The sequence below is a fragment of the Oryzias latipes genome, chromosome 6 (genome assembly GCF_053564925.1).
Source record: "Oryzias latipes strain Hd-rR chromosome 6, Olatipes_Hd-rR_3.1".
In the NCBI taxonomy this organism is placed as follows: Eukaryota; Metazoa; Chordata; class Actinopteri; order Beloniformes; family Adrianichthyidae; genus Oryzias; species Oryzias latipes.
Window position 1 is genome coordinate 10947257 of NC_136242.1, and position 24840 is coordinate 10972096.

The 24840-nt window shown below is 42.7% G+C and overlaps 1 protein-coding gene across 23 annotated transcripts in view; it reads right to left on the reverse strand.

The window, feature by feature from the left end:
• LOC101159581 (unconventional myosin-IXAa) overlaps positions 1–19213 on the reverse strand; it is a 135203-nt gene extending 115990 nt beyond the window's left edge. For 20 of the 23 annotated variants that reach the window (XM_078948470.1, XM_078948465.1, XM_078948469.1 and 17 more), the window contains exon 1: positions 18757–19211. The gene's annotated coding sequence lies outside the window, so the exon portion shown is untranslated. Of the gene's footprint in view, positions 1–7190; positions 7323–18756 lie in introns of those variants that run through there. The other 3 variants (XM_023955614.2, XM_078948474.1, XM_078948452.1) reach the window with 2 other exon arrangements.
• Positions 19214–24840: the final 5627 nt, after the last annotated feature.

Consider the following 24840-nt stretch of genomic DNA (forward strand, 5'->3'; position numbering starts at 1 on the left):
GAAAACACCACAAAAAAGGAGAACTATAAAAATACACATGCTAGTGACATGTGTTCTAGCCAAGAGGGGAGATTTCTCAGCAGCCCGAGTTCAAGTGCATTTGGTGCATTTTCTGGTGCATATTTTAGACACTGCCCTTTGTGGAATAACCTAAAAAAATACACATACACACCAGAGTGATGGTATTCCAATATGTTCACAATGCCTCAAAAGTAGTTACCCTTCAATACCTGAGCTGTCACAGATGACAGGAAATGACAGACGCTCATTGAACTACCATAACTCTTTAATAGTTTACGCCATTAATCTAATTCCAACAGTATACATAGCTGCAGCGTCAGAACCTGTTTGTTTACGCTGATTGCAAAAGCACTTCCCTTCCATACAGTGTTGCATCTCAGGGCAAAACAGCTTTCAGAAACCGGTAAAATTTTGGTTAATTGAGTCAACGGTCGATGAGTTACAGTAATTAATGGAGCGTCTACACCAGTATTGCACTGATTTAACGTCAGTTTTTAGCGTCTCTTGCGCCTGCATCTTGGCCGGACGTGTCACTGAACTCAAACTTTCATAAAAATAGAAGGAACAAAGTCATCTGCAGAAGCAAGTCTGGTAAAGTTCTTTTAGAGGCGAGATGGGACAGAACACCTGTCCATCAAAAAGTCAGAACAAATAAAAGCATAGATTTGACATGTGACGAATGATAAACCAAACAACAAAGTTGTTGGAAGTGATCTTATAGAAATGGAGCCAACAAGCTGGGGAAACAATGATTCAGCTGCAGAGGACTGTGCCCAGTTAGTGTCCAAACAGATCCATGAAGCCACAAGGCAGAACATCCAGCCTCAAAGTCTGATGTGACGTCATCATTTTAAAGCCCTTTTCCACACTCATTCAGACCTTATGACAAAAAAGGAAAGAGAAAAATTCAACTTGGAAGGTGACCTTGGAAAAAAAAAGAAAAAGAAAACAGTTGCAGAGGCTCGTTCCATCATGTGCCGTTTCTCCATAGAAGCCAGGATGCTGTGGTTTGTCTGTTATGACTGCAGACGCTGAGATACAAAGAACTTTAGTCAGAACTACACAGACATTTAGAGGCAGCGAGGCTGTAATGACCACAAATAAGAGATGTGAAAAACCAAGTTTCTCCTCTTGCATGTACTAATTATACGTGATAAGTTACATTTAATATTGTGAATGTAAAGATATCGAAAAACTCATCCAGCAATGGGAGTAACAGCAATATCGGTTAAAGAACGCAGGATTATGTTGGTAAAAAAGGTATTAAATCGATCAAGAAGTAAAAAAAATTCTGTCAAACTTTGTTTCTCCTCCTTTTGTGTCTCTAATGTCTTTGACTTTTTATGTACGGGTGATGGAATCATAGAAATGTCCAATTAAAGCTCTAGCTACTACCAATTCAGGTCAATGGTGATTGTGTTTGGATTGGATGTGTTTGGATTGTGTGTTGGCTGCACTAAACATAAGATATCCTTTTTTTTCCCACAGCACTGCAAACAATAGTTAGTAAGGGAAAAAAGTTCTCTGTTTAAAGCTATTTTAATTACTAGTTTTAAAAGCCAATTGAAACTTTTTTATCTGGACTGAATCCATGTAGGTAAAAGAATTGGACCGTTCCCTATCAGAAAAAAGTTAGTTGAATATTTTACGTCTCAATTCATGTGAATCAAGAGGAAAAGATGCAAAACCTTAATATAAATGTATATAACGTGACCATGTTTGGACACGTTTCAAAGGCAAACTGTGGTTGCAGACACTTTGTAACGGCACACAAATGAAGGGTTTTTAATCTCAGCCATGAATCAAAACAGACCACATAGACAGGAAAAGACAGAAAGTGATGGAACGATTCCATACGTGGGGCTCACCGGGTAAAAGCACCGGACTTGAGGGCTGATTCCATTAATAAAATGACTCATCTGACCGACTGTGGCAACATGGGTAAGGAGGAGAGGCGTCTCATCTGACAGGAAGAGGAACCCTCCTGTTCTGAACAGTCACTCTACCAAACTCACTCAGCAAATCAGCAGGTCTGGTTGAGAGCCTGAAGCAATAAGCCAGGTTCCCTGAGAGACGTGTGGTGACAGAGTCCTGTCCAGTGTGCAGAGACTTCCAAGCCTCCTGTTTAGTATTATTGTTGTCTGGGCTGTAATCCAACCTGAGGCGGAGTTCTTGTTTGTAAAAAAAAAAGAGGAGGAAGGGTGTGGGGGGGTGTTCAGAAAATCTCAGCACAACGCAGAAAAATAAGAAGAATGCGCCTGGACCAGATGTCTGAGCTTCCACACAGCCCACTCGCAGCATGAAAGCCCTTCAGCCATGGAGAAGATCTGACCCCTGAAACCAAGATGGAGCCCAACGCCAGGAGGCAACGTCCCCAACCTGACACTTCAGCACGCTTTCAGGAGAATGAGGTGTTTCATTAAAGGGTTAAGAGGTGCTGCTGGTTCTGTTCGTTTGGGATTTGGGTTTGGCTCCACCCATTGTGTGCCAACGCTGTGTTTCCGTCAAATGAAACACAACAGAAACATGGCTTGGTGGTTCATGTTCATGGGCAGTTGCTTAAAAAAAGGAAGTGACTCTCCTATTAGACCAAGCAGACATGAAGCTGAAGGTTCTTTTTTCAGTCGCTCTAGCATAACGTGTTTAAAACGAGTAAAGGAAAGTGAGGCCACGTACACAGTCTCACTTCCTCTTTAAGTTTGCGGCTTCCACCTCAATGTGAATCACTTTCCTGTGACAGTTCCTTTAAAAATGAACGTCTCAGCAAAGAAGGAAACCTTCTCCATCAGAATCTGGGCTCTGTGAGTTCAAGACCTAAAACCCAAACCGGGAGCCTCTGTGCAACAGACAGGATCAAAAAGAAGCCAAACAATGAACAAAACCACAAGTTAGCTCATCTCTTCCATGTAAACCCAAGACCAGTCTTCATAAAATCATAAAAGTTCTTTAAGTCCCACTTCAATAATCTATTTTCAAAGTGTTTCCAGTGGTCTTTTAGTTAGGATTCTGCACTTTGTAGCCAAAATACAAAAACCTGTGTCATTGTCTAGGACATAGTTTCTGCAGAGCATCAGGAGCACGTTAGAAAATCTCCTCAGAGCTGTGACTTCCCATCACCCATGACAGGGAGATCTCCGTCCACATGCTCTCTTGCAAGCTTACAGCCCCTAAAAAACCGACCTAACATTACCGGTGCAACAAAAGTAGTGAGCAGTGTTGGAGCTATCCAGCCTTACAGTCCAGAGCCACACTGGGCCTCTGTCAGTTCAGAGCTTTCCAATGAAGACAGATCTACATTCAATGAAAAGGTGGTGGGGGGGGGGGTTCTAACGTGAAAACTAAATCAGAATAATCAAGACTGCTGTTGTGATGCAGACACAAAGAGGGGACAAACTTAAAATCCAGATGGAGTAAGATAAATATAACTGCATAGAGCTATACTGATGGGTTTTTTTAACATTGTTCTTTGAAATTGAACTGCAACAATGCTGTGTTTGCCCTATTTTATTGATTTTCAGCTCTAAACTTTTGCTAAAAAAAAAAAAAAAAAATTCACACTTTTTTTGGCGACTTCCATTGGAATTAAGTGTGAGCAACCGGAAGCAGAGGCTGAATATCATTTGGAGCGTTGAGTCTGCATGTTGGTGCTTCTGCTTGCACTATTTCTGAGGTTTTGAGCATTCTTTGCAGAGCAGAATTATGACCCAAAGGTCATATTTCAGACATTTGAGACACAGCTAAACTTGGCGTTAAATGTTTTATATCAAAAAGATAGTTGCTGAAGAGACGTTTTTATGGTTGAAGGCTGATTAGCCTGCATCACTGGTTAGGAAAAAAGGAGGGAACTCCTCAGTGCTCTACACAAACACATTTTACAGACCTTTAAAAGTCATTTTTACAAAATTGACTTCAACAAAATCATCTCCACCAATATGTATAAAAGTGATCTCTGACGTTGCGATGACAGTATCTGATTCTTGGACAAACAATGAACCAAAACTGAAAATATAATACTTATTTTGTTAAGTTTTGGAGCAAATTTAAATGTATCTCCCACATTTTAACCACATTCATCAGGTTTTCTTTGCTGCCGCACATCAGCCGGGAGAATATTTCAGAAATTTACAGAAATCTCAGAGCCTCAACGCTGGAACTTCATCCCTCAACGGCAAAGTACTTCAATTCGCCTGCACAGAGGCACAAAACCTCTCTAAACACACGCTTTCAATGAAAACCCGATTTCCAATGATTATCCTTCATCCCAGAGTTACCATGGCAACAGCCCTGGCTCAGTCATCCTTGCTGCCCTCAGAGTCCAATCCTGCGCAGATTAGATACAAGCATCAAACAGAGGAACTGAATCCTCCGTGGATTAGCTCGCAGAAACAGAAAGCAAGTTGCAGCTTCATCTCACGCTCACGTTCATATGATGTGGGCGTGCGCTTCCATCACGTGCAGACCACAATGGCATGGACTTTAACTACCGAATGAAAGAAACGCTCCAGGACAGGTTTTCCTCCAAATGAAGTCAAGAAGGTTCCAGCTCATGTCGCGTCTTCTGTTCCAGTAATGAGGCCTCAAAGCCATTTCTGAGGTCCACGCTCCACACATCCATGGTGACATTTGAAAGATCTCTCTGCAGTATCGCTCTGCAGTCGGCTTCCTACGCAGAGGCCCTGAGGGAGGACACGAGCGCTCTCCAGCTGTGTGTGTCTCTGTGTGGGTGAAGATATCAATGACAGCGGATTACGTTCACTCCATTTAGCAGCAAGAATGCAGCCACTAGACCAAAAGCATCTCCCACAAGGATGAGCCTCAGGGCACGTTTCAAAGAATGAAAGAATGTCACACAAACACGAGCAAAAGCCCCATGGGGTCATAATCCCACTACCACTTAAACCTTGTCGGAAGAATATTAGACTCTGTTTAATTATCAAAAATGAGAAACATGAACCACTTTGGTTTCCTCCTCCACGGAGCAGACAAAGGCAGATGCAACCAGCTTTTAAGCCCATTTACCTTCACCAGACCCAGAGTGACGTCACAGTAGTGAAACTTGACATTTGGTTTGACGCTCCACCACAAACCCTCACCGCAGTCATCACACTCTGATACGCTTCAGACAAATATAGCTGCCTGCAGAGCGTGACACAGGAACGGAGGCATGACAACGTGGACGCCAGAAGAAAAATTAACCGTTTCAACTCCACAAACACGACTTCATGAGGACATATCAGGGAAAACAAGGTTTTCAGTTCACACCTTACAGACCCACTCTGATGAAAATGTTGGGCGTTTCTGACAGGTTCTGGCGGCTTTTTTCTGATGGAGGACATTTATAAAGAAAAATAGGCATTTCTAAGCAGGTTTTTATTCAAACTGTTGTGATTCAGGAGTAAACCAAATAAATGCAGATGGAAAAAGGTTGTAATCGTGACGCAGAAAATATTCTCAGCTCCCAGCCCCGCTCCCTTCGTAGACAAAGAAATGCATCTACGTCTTTGTTTTCCTCGTCTGAGCTGGAATCTGGATCAAAACTGCTCGACTGGATCGATCAAATATCGCTCACCGTTTTTGTTGCACTGGTAATGTCAGGTTGGGGGGTGTGAGGGGGCTGGAAGCTAGAGGTTGAGTGCGTAAACAGTTGGATGACGGGAAGTGGAGGCAGGCTAACTCCACGCCAGTGTTAATGGAGTGGATCTTTCAGTCACATTTCTTGGTGATTTGATTTCCCATCAGTCCTAGCACTTGGAAATTTTTTATCTGATAGATGCGTTTGGGGAAGGACCCAGTTCCCCCCTACTAACGTTAAAAATTTGATCTTAAATCCGTCCCACAAATCCTGCAGAGACGGCGTGACGCCACACGCATGTCAAAAAGCGCACACGGTCAGTCTAGGGGCAGTTGAAAGCCCCCCCATACAACCAGCAAATCTATTTAGGAGGGGTGCCTTTCACTGATTGTTTTCTCTGTGGCAGCAGCTGCTGCTCCGTCTCCTTTCTGCTTCTGAGTCCGAGAAGGACCGAGGAGGTCAGGGGTTTCCATTTACGTCACAAAAGCAATCCGCAAAAAGTCAAAATGTAAGAAAAAAGGAGGAAAAAACAGCTGTAGCAACATCAAAAGGCAAAAAAATGTCTGCGATACATTATATTTGCATAAATTAAAGTTTGAGTTTTCAGATTTTTTTTATTTTTGATCAGTTAATTAGCTTTATAATTATGTTTTATGTAACATAACCTAATTTGTTGCCATTTTTCCTTTAATAAACTGATATTTAATGCAAACAGTGACGCCTGAGGAAGATGTTCTGCACCGCCAGGTGAAGGCTGGGTTGGGCAGCTCTTTGGATGAGGATGAGGACGGTAGAATATTTGACAAATGGAACCAGTCAGTCAAAGGCCCGTCTTTCCCGTGCATGTCGGCACAGCGGGAGGAGCTTCAACACCCCCGAAATAATGAAACCCCACTGAGCTTCAGCTTTTTAGACACGCCGTGTTCCTGCCATCCCAGGCCTTCCCTTGACCCAACTTGCACACACACACACACAGTCCCAGCAGCTCTTCCCTGGCTCTTTGGAAGCACCGTGACAACAGCCAACCACAAGCTTCGCCTCATTCTGCGCAGCCCAATGGGAAAGCAGGTTTTCCATAAGCAGCTTCCTCATTGTTTCAGATCAGGCTGGAAGTGGTGCCGCTCGGCTCTTTTCATAGAACCTCAGCGCGTCTGCTGTCTGAGAGCCTCTATGACCATCTACGCATTTTTGTTCTGGATCATTGTTCTTTTTATTTTTTAATCAAAATTAAATCTTTGAATTTATACATTTCACAAAGGAAAAGCTAAAATAAACTGTCATAATGGATGGCAGTATTGTTATGGTTTAATCTTTCATTTGCTGTTGAATCGATTTGAAGAAGCGAAGCAGCAACTGACCACAGAGAGCATCCAGCCTTTCCGAGCCTCTCAGGACTCTTCTCTGCAGCTTTATTTTGAAATATACTGGGAAAATTATAAGCAACACAACAGCCAATCCCCCTCTTTTTGAAAAGATGAACAGATTTAGCCCCTGATCTGCAAACAAAGACAAAAGGACAGAGCTGAGGATGCTGCACATCCTCTGAGGCATTCGTGTTTTACAACCCCAGCTGCAACAAAAGGCATCAATCTCTTACCTGATTCTGCATCCCGGCTAAAATACAAAGAAAGAAAACCTTCATCAGCGCTCTCTTGACTGCTATTTGAGAGCAAGTAAAGGAGGCTGGCTCCTAGCAACTGCCTCCTGACAGGGAAGGTTATGCCGCCACAAGGACCACGCGTCTGCATGTGTGCACGCATGCTGTGCAGCAAAATGAGGAAGAAGAAGAAAGATGAAGCCCTGAGCTCCTCAGCCCACTTTAGCTACAGATTAAAACCACAAGTCCTGCAAACATGCAAGACAAACAGAAGTTAATGAGAGTGGCAGAGCAAGTCCTCCTGCATGTTTGGGCTTTAATGCGGCTTTTCATTCAACAGCAACAAATGGTTTTCTTCCCAGTCACTTCATTAGGCTTGTTTGGAAAAACCAGATAAGTCTTTACAGGTTTAAAACCACAAAAGGACCTGCTTCTGCTTAGGCCTTAGTCACATCTGTCCTTATGGGTGGATACAGGCTACGTACATACATGGGCCGACCTGTACGGGGCACATGAAACGGGAAGGTCTGTGATCCGTAAGGCGAAAAGAGTTCAGGCATGGTTTTTTTCTACGGGCATACTGCGGGTCACAGCTCGTAGCTAACACATAAAGATCACACAAGGGCAGTAAGTAGGTGAGACTCTGGCGTGTCGTACGGATTTTTCCTTTTATTCCAAACCCTTTTAGTGTCGTTCACCTGATAAGTACATCCTCCTTGCTTGCAGCTTGACTGTTACGCTACGTTCACACCGTCTTCGCCATCGCACATCAAAGCGCCGACTTTCACTGATGTAAATACACGTTTCGGCACACTTTCCTGTTCACGCATAGGACTATTTTCGGCCTCTCTGCGCATGGCCATTGAACACAGTTGAAGGCTAAACCAGGTTGAACTTTGATCAATCGGGGATTTGGAAGCGACTCTTCACAGGCCCTGACAACCAAAAAAATCTGCAGCACGCGTACAGATCAACCCCCTGGAATCTAAGGCTTTCCAAATTAACCAAAGCGTGTGCACATGGTTTACCTCTGTAATTGTTTCCTTCTAAATGTTCAGCTATATGGGTCAAGAATAAAATACAACAATGAACAAAATCTCCAGAAGAGGAGTTTCAGAAGTCCTCCTTCAGTCTGCAGGAATCTCCTGCAGACTCATCACTGGTTTGTTTGAAGGATCCAGAATAGTTTTGAATGTTTGGCAGAAACCAAACTTTGATCAGACTTTGTAATGCTGCCTAATGGCTAAACAGATTAAGTTATACGATTTTCCAGAGGAAGGCCCTAAATTTCTCTTTAAGGGATATTTTTGCAGGTCTCTTAGGCTACGTTCACACTGCAGGGCTTAATGCTCAATTTCTGATTTTTTGAAATTTTCGATTTTTTTGCAAGGCCGTTCACATTTCCAATTTAATGCAAACTTTTGTGATCTCCTGTGTGACCGTGAAACGACCCAGAAGTGACCCGCATGCGCAGAAGAGTACTCAATGGTGAACGACTTCACTCGTTGTTTACGGAAGTAGCTAGCGTTAACAATGGATGCCAACAACGCTGGGCTTATCCCCCAAAATGAGGTCCAGCTCTTTGTAAAATGGACAGGTGATACGTTTGTTCCAGTCTTTAACCTCCTTGTATTTGGCTCAGAGGCTTTTTATTTTTCGCTGGCATTGGAGCCAGAATTGTCTGTACCCAAACGCTCGGCCATTTCGCTGGAAGTTTTTTCAAAAACCGCCCGGTTGCGATAAGAGCCCTGGAGTTTGGCCTGAATAGAGCCGTCACCCCAAATATGAATCCAACCCTCGCTTCCCTTCCACTGACTGGTCTCAGCAGCATCGTCCGCCATGGTTGATGTTTATGTTCTCGTTCCCGCCTACTTCAGCGCAGAATGATGATGTTTGTAGCGTATCGATGACGTACGAGTCGGATACATGTGGCCTGGCCGTTCAGACGGAGGTCGCATTTGAAAAGACCCGATACGTAACGGATTCAGGACCACATACCCAAGTGGCCTGGGTCGCATTTGAAAAGATCGGATCTGTGTCGTGCAGACTGTCATGAAAAGATCAGATACAGGTCGCATAGGGGCAAAAAAATCGGAATCTGGTCGTTTCAGCCTGCAGTGTGAACATAGCCATATACTGTACTGTCACTGAAGGGGGTTGGAGCTGATAAATGCTCACTTCTGCTGCATTCAGTTGACCTTGAATTAAAAAAAAAAAAAACTTCAGAAAAGCCAGATGTTAGTGGGTGGTTGCAGACTTTTCGGTTCATTGCTAAACCTGCCTTCCCTTGTCCGGGAGGCCAAAAGCATGCGCTGTCCCGGCACCAAAATCAATCTGACCCGCTTTAAAGACACAAAAAAAGCTTCCTCTTTCAAAACACTGCTTTACCTGGAAGACGATAATGAGACAGGTGTCCTGGAGGCTCCATTGTCTGATTCACACTGTGTGATGTGGAGCCACACAATCCCCAGCCCAGACCTGCTAAATTTGTCTCATGTCGTCCCAATTTATAGTAGCACACCACAAAGTAGGACAGAGGAACTTTCAGACAACCTTGGCAGAATGACTAAGCTTTTACAGTCAGGAAGGAGACACAAAAGAAAAAGCAACGCCGCATCTCCTTTCTAACAAATAGACATGCTTTGTGTTGTTTACAAGCACAGGGTGGCTTCCTGAGGTTAAGCTAATGGGAAGGCCATGAATCAATGATATTTTACTGCAACACTCAATTACTTCAATCAAGGAAAATCCGATTACATACGCTGCACGCCTACTTTAGGAGCAAAGAGGGTGACCTGCTTAAACTCAACAGGTTCTGGTACTTAATGGACACACATCCATCAAGACCCCAAACATCAGCGCTGAACGGGTCAGACTTAAGGAGGGATCGCACGGAGCCACACCCAAGTCCTCTGGTTGCAGACTGCTTTGTTCCGGCTCAGGCCACCACTGTCCCTCTTTCACACAAACACACACACACACACACACACACACACACACACACACACACACACACACAGCCAGAGGCACGCTGCAGCAGAAACACACACCGCAGGTCACATGCTTTTCCTGATGTGCGAGCATTCAAATTCCTACCGCACGCTTCCAGCACTCTTTACCAGGACTGTGCATCGTCTGCAGCAGCAGTAGTCTGAGAGCAGCAACACAAAGTCCCACGTCAATGAAAATTGTGGGTTATTTTTGTTTTTGTGCCTTTTTTTTTCACAATAGAGGACATGTATAAAAGGTAATTGAACTTAAAATTGCATCTCTGAGTATTTCTTTCTTCAAATCGTTCTGAATCAGGAGCAAACAAAACAAAAACCCATTTGAAAGATTGTGTTTGTCAGTTTATGTGTGAACATTTAAACTTTGGGCTAAAATGACAAAATTACAATTAAAAGACCAGTGAGAAAAGTGTTATAACAGATTAGACGAGGATTGAAGGGGGACTTTAAAGCAACCCACTGGCTGAACTGTGACAAACGTGCTGCTATCAGCGGCCCCCACTTTCACAAATGAAACCGAGGGGGAAGAGTGTTTCTGGCTATGAGGTGGAGTGGCTGCCTGGGCTGAATCCGTCAGTCCGAGTCACGACTCCATCAATCTGCTGTTACCGCAGTGAGCTAAACGGTGCAGAGTCCGGGCAAACGCATGCCACCTGAAACCACAGGTCGATGCCGGCTCCAACAGAAGGAAACTGCTGCTTCCTCACGGAACGTTATTTAATTGATCAACTACTAGGAACATTCCACCATAACTCATCTCAGCGTTTTTCCAAACAAAAGCTGCTTTTTGAGCAAACGGAGAGAACGCCAAAGCACCGCTTCATTGATCAGTGATGGGAAAGCCCCTCTGCTCGACCCCGATCTGCAGAAAATAGGATCAGCCTCCAACCCGTTGGTGCTTCCAGCATACAGATCAAAGACGCTTCACCGCTTAATGCCTAGGATGGGGGGGGGGGGGTCATGTGGATCATGTGGATGGGATCTCCACCATTAACCCCCCCCCCGGAAGAGAGCGAGACAAAGTGGACGGGCTGAGGGGAAATTCCAGGTTTGTACAATGTGGGTTTTCTTGTCTTCTTAGCCATCATTCAGATTCATGAAAATAGGATTTTTTACATTAAATCTGAAAGAAAAGTGGAACAAGACACAAACACGTGGACACTGCCAAGCACTTTTCTAGAGTATTCTAGTCACTGACGTGGGTTGTTTTAGTTTCTTTGCCTCAATATTTTCTGTATCACAATCAGAAAGCTCATCTTCTGATGGAGTTCTGGTTCTCCGTCCATCAATTATTAAGTGAAATTCAGGGGGAAAAAAACTAATTTTCAATTTGTGCATCAAAACGTTCTGTAAATCCAGCAGACAGCTTGAGGGAAGCACAGTTCTGCTCTGTAAGAAAGTCCTAAATGGTGCATCTTTAACCCTCAATAACCATTCATATCCTATTTAATACTCACATTTCTGAGACCCCCCCCCTCCCATCTCATTGGCTCGATCCAAACTTTCCTTCAACACCCATTGGACATAAGTTGGTCCATGTTTTCTGCCCTGTAGTTCCTCATCATTCCACTAGGGGCAGTAGAAGGGCTTTTCAGTTCATTTCAAAATGGAAAAAAAAGAAATAAAAAAAACACTTTGGTGGGAAAGGTTTTGCTAATTTTCTAAACTTTATAGTGAGAATAATGTTATATGTTTTTTAAATGAATAATTTCTGTATTGAAAGAATGTAAATATAGTTGGAATATGTTAAAAATGTGCGTTTCAAATTTGAGACAGTGGGTATTTAAGGTATTTGTCCTGAACACACATCTTAATTTAACATTGTTGCGAGCAAAAGCTTATCAAATCACCCAATCATAGTTGATGTTAACTTTTTCTCATACATGAGATGATGTTGTCATTTTTGTGGAATTTAAAAGAGATCTTAATTTAGAAAACGATACATTTTCTGTCAAATCTTTGAAGTAGTGGGCTTTAAATGGTTCCCCTGAGCTTCTAGAAATAATGGACTTCACCCCATTTTTTTTTAATCATTAGGTGATGTCAGCATTAATCCATCCTAAAATGTCTGTGAGGATGAAGATCTTCCCTGAAGAGAAGCCACTGGCACTGATCCTGCTAGATACCAAAACAAGAACTCTGATTCTCTGCACCGAAGATGTTTATGAGAAGAAGAAGAAAACAAAAAAACACATTCAAAACTGGATCTTAACAAGCAGCCTTGATGTCCAAGATACTTTTTTGCTCTTTCTAATGTGCTTACTTCACATCCAATTCTGAAACTTGACAAGCGAGAAAGATTCCTCGATCCAAATAATGTGTGCAGAAATAAACAAGCTGTAGGAGTACCCAACTGTATTTATTAACGACTCACTCCAGTGAAAATTGTGTTTTAGTGTTTTAACATGGAGTACAAATATTAAAACGTAAGCTTAAAATTACATCCGAGTTTTTCTTTATTTGAATCGTTGTGAATCGAGAGTGGAAAAAGAAAAGCTTATTTGTTACTTAAAAATAGGGCGGGGCCAAAAGTTTTCTGCCCCGCTCTACTCTGATGCATCCACTCCGTCCATGTACGTCGTCGTTTTCCTCATCTGAGCTGGAATCTGGCTCCAAACCGTACGGCTGGATGGCTCCAATACTGATTGCCATTTTTGTTGCAACAGTAATATTAGGTTGGGGGTACGATGGGCTGTAAGCTACCAGGACAGCCCATGAACGACTGTCCCGCCAACACTCAGACACTCAGAGGTGAATTTCCAATCAACTCCTGCCGCCCTGCAGAAACTATGTTCAAGAAAACGACACACATTTTTGGATTTTGGCTAAAAATGGCACAATCCTAATTAAAAGACCAATGGGAACGCTTTTGCAATAGATCAAAAGATGATCGGAGACGGTCTTTAAGCAGAACCTCGTAACCCTTGTGCTATCCTAGGCACTTTAACATTGGGAGTTGGGTCATCTAGACCCACTAGACAGTGCTCTGAACCTTTTTTCTTCAATGATTTCTGAACCTCACTGGTGTCCATGGATTACATGAAATCTTTCCACCTTTATCCACCTTTGTCATGGTAGGGAGAACACGTCAATGTAAGGGTGGGGTCATCTAAGATAGCACAAGGGTTAAGAACATGAATGCAGCTCCAATCTGACATGGAGGTCGCAGAGGGTCAGTGGGTGACCACAGCAGAAACACTGAATCAGGAGTGACTCAGCTTATCCAGCATGAGGGCCCCAATGTCAAAAACAGCTCTGAGAATGAGGCTTAAGAGCAAGACGACCAATACGAGGACACGGTAACCAGAAAGAAAATCCAATGGTTCTATTTTCTACAAATAACGATTCAGGTGACTTCATCCCTGCGGTGAACAAATGCTACAAGGAAACCTAAACTTGTTTTGTGGTAGCCTCTTTTTGGGTCACATTTCAGCTGCAGCATTCGTCCAGTCTTCAGACGTTCGGAAGCTCTCAGCTGACGCTAACGTGCTGTCATGGTCCTGATCTTCAACTGCACCCCAGAGAACAAAACAGACGAAGCGGGGAGTCTTTGGCTGGAAATGGAAATATAAGGACTGCAGAGACGTTTCTGTCACACTCCACTTCCATCTAGCTGAGCTTCATTCTCAGATTCAACGCTCAATCTTTTAAAGCTGAACCCGTCACTAAAGCCGGTTCCACTTTCCATCTAAAATATTCAGCTCCATTGAGTCATTTCACACATTCTGACTGAGTGCTGTAAAGAAGTATTTGCCCCGATCCCAAATTATTTTCGCCGTCACATTCAAATATTGAAGATTTTAGCTATGGCTAAACAAGTAAAGGTATTTCCAAACCTACATAGGCAATCCGTATTTCACTTCTCTCTGGTCTTCTCAATAAAACTCTGAATAAACTTCCATTGGTCCATAATTCAGCTGCCCCCCCATCATCCCCAGAACTCCTTCCTTCCATCACATCTATCCCTCCCGTTCTCCAGCAGCTGCTCTGGCTTCCAGTAGCTTTCAAACTTCTTCTCTACACGTTCAAAGCCCTCCATATCCTGATTCCCTCTTATATTTCTAATCTCCTCCATGTTAACACTCCCTCCCTCTCGCTCTCTCTGGTCTTCTTCTTCCCTTCAGCTCTCCGTCCCTCCGGCCCGTATGGTCACCATGGGGAGCCGTGCCTTCAGCCGCCCGCCTCCCCAACTCTGGAACTCTCTCCCCTCTGACCTCTGTAACATTGACTCCTTTTCAATTTTTAAATCCAGACTCAAACCTGTTTAAATGTGCTTTTCCAGATCACAATTTTTCATCTTCTATCATCTTATTATATTTATGTTTTCAACTTATTTATTGTTTTTAACATTTTGTGATTTTATTTTATTTAACTTTTGAATATGTACAGTGTTTTGAAAGGCGCTTTTAAATAAAATGCATTATTTTTCTTAAAGCCATTTCTGGCTTTAAAGGACCCTGTGTTGTCTTTAGGAATTGAAAAATAAATTCTTTACCCACACCGGACTCCTGGCACACCTCTCTTATTTTGTTTTTTATATACTAACTTCATTCAAATGTAACTAAATGCAGATACGATTGATGCACCTCGACTGGTTGGCACTTTTCAAATTCTGTTGCTCATGCAAATGGTTCAATAACAATGAACTATTCTATTCTGACAAGCTGTGTTCCTAAGAAATTCTGCTCTAAAGTAAGTGAGAAAAGTCAGTCTGGAACATTTGAAAGTCTGAAGTTCTGAGGCTCCAGAGAACCCCTGAGAGAGCCAATGTTCCCTAATGCCAAGAACATAGACAAAAGTAACGACCAGACCAAAATTATCCTCAAAAGGACAAGACGACACAACCAAGACGTTACAAAAGACGCCATAACAGCATCCAAAGAACAACCGGTCAGAAGATCCATCAGAAGAGAAACCGAGCAAATGAAGCATTCACGTTAGAATTAAAGACAAAATCCCCCACTGAACAAAAAGAATCAGGTGGTCTCAGTTTTACCAGGAAACCTCATAATGATCCAAGACTTTTGGGAAATCACCCTAGACTAACAAGAGAAAAGTGGAATTTTGAGGTTTCTTAAGTAAAATTCTCCCAGCATTTGAAGAAAAGAACCTTAATCAATATGGTGGTGGTAGTGTGATGGTCAGGAGCTGTGTAGTTCTCTCACGAACAGGAAGACTAAGTGCACTAAAAGAAACCAAGAATTCTGAAGTTTGCCATAGAAATCCCCCCAAAAAAATGGTACTGAATCTGTTTGAGATGCCATAGGAGGACCTCGAAAAGTGCAGTGGCAGGGCGGTCGACCTCTGATCGGAAAATTGAAGATTCAATTCCCGCCCTGCCCGCCCATATGTCGAAGTGTCCTTGGGCAAGACACTGAACCCCACCTTGCCTCTGGTGGTAGGTTGCCGCCAGTGTGTGAATGTGACAGTAAAGCGCTTTGGGCCTAATTTGTTAGTTTTTGGAGCCAATGTTCTTTTTGTTTTGTTTCTTTTTTCTGCCGTGAGGTTTGGATTTTATTCCAATAAATGCTAAAGGGCGTATCCTTATAAAGCACTTTACTACTTTCCTTGAAGGCCTGAAGTGCTTTACAGTCACGGCACTGTTCGTGCACGCACGCATGCAAGCACACACACACCCACACACACACACACACACAACCTGCGACCCTCCGATCAACTGCTGTACCTCCACACACCAACCGCCCCCATTATATCAAACCCCTTCATTCAAATATTGCCTTCTGCATTTCTTTGTTTTTACTGACAATCTAAAAACGTTTACCTATTGGCTTGCAAATGACAATCAAGACAGAGACAAAACACACATTGTAAAATTGGCAATTGACCAAAGTAAAAAATAAAAACAGACATTTCTCTTCCAGTTGCAACTCCTTGGAAAAAAAAAAAAGAGGGGGGAAATGAAACATCTCCTTTACCAACATTATGGAGGGCTCCATAAATGCACCAGGTGAGCGATGCATATGGCAGGATGGCGTGGGAGGCGCTGACCTCATCTGGGCTTCATCTTACACAGCGCCTCAAGTGTTGCAGCAGCAGATGAGAGGCCAGTTCCACGACTCGGGGCTGAAGTCATCAGGTAAACCACGAATCAGACCACTCAACCAGACGGCCCAGTTAGAAATGATTTTAGCCGTTCATCCACGTCACAAAAAACTCCGAGCTGAATGCTGGTACAAATGAACCTGGAGGAAGTTTTTGTTTAAGCATCTCCTGGAGTTAGGCAAATAAACAACAACATAAAGAGATGAAGCAGCAATGAAGATGAAGCTCAGCCTCTTCAGGAGCTTCTTACAGCTGCAGAGATAAATGCTGAAGGAGCAGCAGGACTGTCAACGCTGGGGTAGAGACTCCACTAGAGAGTTCACGCCAAAACCTCAGAAAATGTCACATTGAAAGGCATCTGTAGAGTCTTCAAAAAGCTTCCATCAATTATTCAAAAGGTTGTTTCTTTCTGCACCCTCTCTCCGGGACAATTCTGCTGCCGCAGCATGACTGCCGGCTGTGACGGAGTCAGAGTGGCGGTCCTCCTGCCACCATGCCGCCGCCGCCGCCTGTCACATGCTCCAAACATCTCTGCTGCGCTCACGAGTCCACTCACCGGGGCAGCTGGAGATGTCAGAGCCGTCTCTCCTCAGTTCTGCTCACAGGGGCTTCGCCTCGCCGCTTACATAACAGCCTAAATGAAGTGTCAGCTAAGTTGACGCCACAATGAGGGAATTCTCCTGCAACGCAACCAGAGCGGAGGGGGGAGGGAAGCTCCACCGCAGATCACCCAGAGGTGGTGAGGACCAATCCCCCCCTCAGATATGTTCAAATGATGTTCTCGTTATCTGGGTTGATGGGAAAAAAAAAAACCCGCCATCACTGTGGCATTTAGCGTGGACTGCCACGGGCCAGCAGGAACTCGCCATACGAGAGGAGGCGGGGAGGTGGGGGGTTGGGGAATGCAGGTTTTGGACACATGGACAGAAACCTGGAGGGCTGGACTGGACTGACCCCATCCATTAAGGCCTGTTTGAACATGTCGGGATGTTTCCACCATCTGGGAGCTCACACAGCAAAAAATCAAAGTTTCTTTCACAGTGCTGCTCTTCCTCTTTGTTAAATTAAGACTAAAATAAGAAAATTAAGAGTAAGCTTTCACAGTGTCACCTTTTCCCCACAATGCCCCAAATGAAAGCTGATCTTAAATTTGTTTCTTTCTAGTTCTTTAAAGACTTCTGTAATAAAAATGTAATGAAAACAACCAGCTAATGAATGTAATCAAAATAAAGACTTAAACTGTGAAAAGACCCTCAAATGACCAGAACACTGAACTCTTGGCTTACAGTGGGTTAAAAAACCGAATACGGTATCAATTCATAGAAACACCAACCATTTTTGTCTCTAAAGACCCTGTGCTGTGTTGATCCAGATTCCAGCTCAGACCAGGAAAACAAAGACGTACTTGGATCAATTTGACTGCAAGTGAATGCATCGGAATGGAGCAGAGCATGGAGCCTGTGGCTTCCTGTTGTAGGGTTCTACCTCAGACCTCCAAGCTTTTTCCAACAGAATTCTTTTTTTTTTCATTTTCTCCTGAATTATAAATGATTTGAAGAAGAAAATACTCAGAAATGCAGTTTTAAGCTTCATTTTCTTTTTATTTATATAATATATATATATATATATATATATTTATATAATATATATAATATATATATATATATATATATATATATATATATATATATATATATATATATATATATATATATATATATATATATATATATATATATATATATATATATATATATACACACACACATATGTCTTTCATCGTCAGAGAAATGCCAGCATATCCTACACCTGAGTGAGTCTTTAGAAATCTTATCATTGAAATTAGTAATAAATATAATGAAAATCCCAAAATTTAATCCCAAAAAAAAATCCACCAAAATACAATCAACTGGAAAATGTGGCAGTGGTCCCCAGCCCTCCTGCTCTACACGTTTCCATGTTTGATCGTCCCGTCATTGTGACAGCTTCAGACAGGTGACGTGGTTAAATATTACCGAGCTATTTGGGACCTATCATCAGAAAAATAGTCTGGAAGCCCAAACTACGTTTTTAAAACCGTGAGTGTGTGAGACTTTCGTCCACAGCATCATTAATATCAGACACACAAACACCCTCAGCATTATGGTTTCTGTCAACAATCAACATAATGACGTAAGCAGCCCTGGACTACCCGATATGAAGGAAAATGCCTCCATGTGACCATGACAGAGGACAGGACGCTGGAACAAAGCTCCGCAGCCACACACGCGCACGCGCGCACATACACACACGCAGAGGCACTGCGACAGCGCGGCTCCGTCCCTGTCAGACTGACTGAGTCCCGGCTGCAGACCCGCCGCCTCCCGCTGCGTGACACACATCCAGCCTCCCCTCTGCGGGAGCCGACGACCGCACTGTGACAGGCACCGTCCATCTCCCTTCACTGACAGAACTACCACCGTGACACGCAGCCGAGGCTGAAGCGGACGGCTCACCTCCTTCTCCTCCTCCTCCTCCTCCTCCACCGCGCCTCCCGGCCGCAGTCTGCTGCTCCGGAAGCCTCCCTCCCCGGCACAGACCCTTCTTTCTCTGACGGGGAGAAAGCCAAGCGAACCGTCAGCCTCGTCCGACAACAGTCCAGCGGCCTGACCGACAGTATCTCCCCACCCCGACCCGCGCGCTCGGTTCCGGCTGCTGCTATGTCCTTCTTCCTCGCGGCGTGCCGCGGTGTTTGTGTCCTCCTCCTCCTCCTCCGCTGCCTCTCTCTCGCTCTGCCAGGACGGCGGGTGTGCTCGCGACGCGCGTGCACGCAGGGAGGAGGGTGGGAGCTTTATAGGAGGGAGGCGGGTGGGTGTTAGTGTAGAAGGGGGAACCTCGAGTAAAGAGCACAGCAATTGTTTTCAACTGAAGGTGGAAGAGTTTTCCTTCATTTTTACCGCAAAATGTAGACCTGATAGCTGTCACGCGCAGAAAGGATGACGCTGGGGCGAAGGGGGCGTGTCCAACCCTGACAACCCCAACCATGTGCGTGGCAATAATCAACGAGACAAACAAAAACCTTTAAATGTATCAAAGATATGTCCTCTATTAGTGAAAATTATGAGAGAAATTAAACCATTTAAAAGTTAAACTACAAACAAATTCAATTTAAAACAGTTAAACCTTAAGAAAAGGTTTCATAATGACTTTTTTGTTTTATCCTTTTGTCAAAGCCAGATTTAAATCCGTAAGTGCCCCAATTCCAAAAAGAACGAGGCAAAAACGAGGCAATTCCAACGGGCAGAACACAGCTCCATTCATCTGGATTACGTTCACACTGCACTGTCAAGAGTGGAGCAAACTGGCCCTAAACGTAATGCGAGGTTAAAAGATGTTTCCCAAAGCAAGAACTGAACAGAAAAGATCAACTTTAGGAAGAAAAACAATTTCCCTAAAGTCTCCCTTTCTCACAACAACACATTCACTAGCAAGACATTTTCCAATGGCTGCGGGATGATAATGAACCCTGTAGGCTGTTTTTTAACCCTACTAGATAAATCTATATAACATCATTCACTCTCTTTGTCTGCTGAACAGTAAATTTGCATCGTTTATGTGTCTGAATCACAGTAGGGCTTGATTGTGACTGAACCAGCATGAACCTACGTGCACGGTGAGTATGTACGGCACATTCAAGAACACCCTAAACGTGGGTTCTTGAATGCACTTTTAGCATAAGGTGTTCACACAGGTCCGTCGTATGAACCTTCTGTTGGAAGAGGCTTGGTGCAAGATGTCAAAGCGGTGCAAATCTGGTTGAAACTTGCTCCAGGCTTTTTCTTTCACAGCTCCATTACGATAAATAAAAAGACTTGGTCTCATATCATTGCGACAGGCACCAACTGCAACTAATCATTTGTCCTTCATGATCACTTATCAAATGGTTGGTCCTTCTGTGTTTTAAAAAGGTCACTACTCAGACATCACTACCAAAGCTGAATCCCTGAGTGATCAAACTGATTTCACTGTTGTCACAAGTTCAATGGTGCATGTCTTGTACATAGGGCTTAAAAACTTGCACAGCGATGCATGAATGTGAGAGCTTTGTACGCAGAAGCACCAAATGCACATACGCGAGCGTTTACACTGACTTTTCATTGAAAGTGGCTGTTCGAACCCCCGTTTTGGTGTGAATGTAGCATCAGGGTGCGTTCACACTGGTATCACTGGTCTGGACCAGAGTTCAGCTCATTTGAGAGTCCACTTTGTGTGACACGTGTGAAACCTCACCTGAACTCTGGTAAAGACCAAACAGGGAAACCCAAGTTGACTAAAATGAAAGGGTTTGGGTTTGGTCAAGTGATCCTCGGTACGATTCTCTGAAGGGATAATGCACACACATCATCCTACAGACCCCGAAGAGCAGAAACCCAAGAGAAAAAGTGACACAAGCATCAACATGGAATAAAACCTGTCAACAAAGGTAATTCAAAGAAACAAGATTCAAAAAATATTACTATTATTGCTCTTTTTCTTCCTGTTCTGTACTTGTTAATGGAAATACTGCTCTAGATCAAGTATGACTGCATGATATTTTTAGACAGATTGGTCCAGTCTTAAGAGTGCAGTGTGATAGCAGGCCAGAATCTAGTCAGGGTGTGCCATTTTTTTTTACATTCCCATTTGACATTCCAAACAGCATCATCCGCTCTAATTCCACACAAACCAAACTGGCCGAATCAAACAGCTGCTCTACAAAAAATGTGTCACACAATTTTAGTCAAATTGTTTCGGAAAAGTGTGTTAAATGACAAAAAAGAAACCGTCCTGAAACGTGGATGTTCCATTCTAATGCAACTCAGCTTTTGTGTGCACATATTTCTAGCTGCTGTGTGATGAACAAACTGTTTGCAAGTATCCAAAAAAAAAAAGACAAACAGGAATGTGAGGAAGGCTTCACATAACAGCCCAACAGAATTGTGAGTTTAATTACTGCTGCCGTCTGCAGAGTCAACAAGAGGTATAATTATGTGTGAACATTAACATGTGACGTCTCCTACAGCTACGCAGCTCTCAGAACCGGTTCTGTGACATCTGCAAAGCTGCCGGAGTGCCTTTTAGCAGGAAAGGCAGCAGTGGGACTGTCTTTGTGCAGCATTTGGATCATCTGTTTCTGGAAATCTAAGAAAGTTTGAATATGCTAGTCTGCTGATAAAAACAGGGATATTTCCTGACCTATATTAAACAGTTAAACCATTTTAAGAATGCTTGGATATTTAACAAATGTAAAAAGTTTGGACACCCCTTCTCATTCAAATGAATGTCCAAACTTTTGGTTTGTACTGTATATTTAGTATTTCTTCTTTAATCTGCTGTCACCTGACCAAATGTGATCCTCATTTTCAATAATCTGGCAGCATTGAATGCTGACAGAAGCTCCCTCCTTAGATACTGTTCCCCCCGTCAGATCCTGGAGAACTGGGTGGGCAGTCATCCTCTGAGTGAAAGCAGCAGTCAGTCTGCAGCAGGAATTTCCCTGAGGAAATTACTTGAAAGCTCCCTGGATGGCAGCCCAGGCAGGACAGAAAGGACCAGGACATAGATCAATATGAAAGTGACACCGGCTGCATAGTCAGACAAACTTCAATACAATAAAAAGTAAAAGATTCACTCTAAAAGATCTGTGGCATCATTCATCACTTCATTATCCCATCGACCACATCTCTGCAATATTATGGGATGTATTTTAGCATAATCCACAGAAGGCACTTTAACATTGGGAGTTGGGTCATCTAGACCCCACTAGACAGTGCTCTGAACCTTTTTTCTTCAATGATTTGTGATCTTCACTGGTGTCCATGGATTACATGAAATCTTTCCACCTTTATCCACCTTTGTCATGGTAGGGAGAACACGTCAATGTAAGGGTGGGGTCATCTAAGATAGCACAAGGGTTAAACTTGAATTGTTATATTAACTTTGGGATGTGATGATAGAATTCACGTAACCACTGTGAAGAGCCTTAAATGAGTTCCCAGTGGTCTTTTAATTATGATTATGACATTTTTATCCAAAATCTCAAAACTTGAGTCATCTTCTAGGACATAGTTTCTGCAGAGCTACAGGAGTTCATTAGAAACTTGCCTCTGACTCGTGGGCAGGATGGTTGGCACGGAGTAAGCCTGCCCCTACGTCCCGTCATCCATCTTGTTTACATGCTGTCCCGCCATTTTAAACCTAACATTAGCGTTGCAACAACAATGGTGATCAACATCAGAGCTGTCCGTACAGTTTCAAGCCAGTTGTCATCTCCGACGAGGAAAACAAAGCCATACATAAAAAATAGTCGGCTTTTTTGTTTTTCCGTCTGCTCCTTTTTTACAACTATTTGAATAAAGAAACACTCAGAATTTTATTTATGAGCTTAAATTTCTTTATAAATGTCCTCCATAATCAGAAAATCACATTTTTTTGTGGCATTTTCTGCAAAATGAGATTCACTAATTCCTTAATATCAGAGTTAAATAGGAAGTTACAAACTTTATTTTGGAAAAACATCATAAAAACTTCAGTACCTATGACCAACTACAACCTTACAGCTGGGGAGAGTTTTCGTCTAATGTAAATGTCCCGTAGCTTCTTGCTTGCTAAGGATTTTAACCGTAAATGCAGGTTCATGTTTACAGTGTGAGTCTGCCTTTGAGTGTAGAAATGACTCAACAGGTTTATCCTACAGCAGATCTGTGACTCACTTTCAGCATCACACCGCCCTGACAGACAGACATTTGTCTGAATGCGTCTTCACCTGTCACCGCAGGGCTGCTCGGTCAAATTCATCTGTAGGGAAGCTTGGCTCCACGCAGGGATTCTCATTTGAGAAGAAATTTCAGATGAAGCACTCCGGGGGCCGCTGAATGCTGACAGACAATCCCTGCGCCGGCGGGGGTTTGACCCTCTTTACCTCTGAGTTGTGTGAGGAGGAAGGACCGCGCACGCTCCTGAGGAGGCCATGAAAACATTCCACCTGTTTTTCACAGGATCGGCTTCCAGCCCTGTGACATATTTACCAGCTCGACACGTTGAAAAGGAAGTCCTCCCCTCGGCCCTGAGAGCTGGAATTCCACTCCGACTGCAAGGGCCCCCCCAGCTTCAACACTCAGGTCCAGACTGACAGCAGCATCAATGCAAATGAGACAGACTCACAAAGGCAAAGACAGTAGCTGAAGGATGGAGGGGGGGGCAATGAGAGGGAGAATTTGAACGGATCAGGAGGACAATACTAACTTCATTGCAAAGGCAAAAAAACAGGCATAGAGGGCGCTGTTGGTACTTGTGTGATTTGATTTGATTTGATTTGATTTGATTTGCACATTTTAAAGTACTATTCTTGTACAACAAGAATAATCAAAACAAATCAATGGCATAATGGTCTAGGATTTTTTACATGTTTGTACTCCAATCATGGAATACTTAACAGAAGATCTAAAACACAAAAGTCAACAATATCATCGTCAAGATCAAATAGTTATCATAGTATTTGGCTTATTTTTTAATATTTATTAGTATATTAATCTACACACACAGTGTTCAAAAATACTGATGGACACAATTATAAACAAATCTGTACCAGATCAACATTTTCTTACGAAATGCTGTTTGTTTGTCAAATTCATTTAATAACTTTGTGATCCTGCATAGAAAATTTGAGCTGTTTTGTAAACAAAAGTAACATGAAATGTTTGGCCTTTTTATACCTCTGGTTATTGCAATAACACTAGAAACTGAGTGGACTCTTACCATGAATTGTCACAATATAAAACATCTGTTTCATAAATGTTTATATCATCAACCTTTAAAAGTTGTAATTTAGAGAAAAGCGGGGAACTCGGTTTATCATAATAAGAGGGAGGAGCTAAACAAGAACATTTTTGGAAAGTACAATATTTTTCCAAGAAAGGTGGGAAATGCACTCACCCATACATTATCGCTAAAAGAGAGATTTGATTTGGAATGGTCAACCCATGACATGACTGAACGGTGAAGACAATTTCTGATTCTTGTTTCCCTTTGAAGAAAATAACAGCCAAATGTTCCCAGCATCACAAATAGCTAAACATGTAAATAAAGAAAATGTTCTAAGCAAAGCTAAACTATCGTGAAGAAGGACTCCTTTGTTTCCTGTTTCACATTTTTCTGTTGATCAAACGATCCTAAAACGTTGATTTTCTATTTTGATTAACTCTGAGTTCAGAGCATTAATCAAAAGCATTGATCAAAAGTAAAAACATTACGTTTTTTTTATCTTTAAAACATTAAATATCAATTCTGTTCTTGTATGGAGTAAATAAAACAGAAAGTGAAGTGAAATAAAAATGAAACAGAAATGAAACAAAATAAAAACGATGACAATCACACATAGTGACTTAAATTAGTCACTATGATGCTAGCAAATAGTCAATAAATAAATAAAAATAAAATAAATTAGCCAGGAAATAAAAATCACATTTGGCTGTTTCATTTTTTATCAACAGTTTCCAAAAAATAATTCGTTGAGGAAATTACAATGAAAACATCCGCAGGTGAGTAAATTACATTTTGCG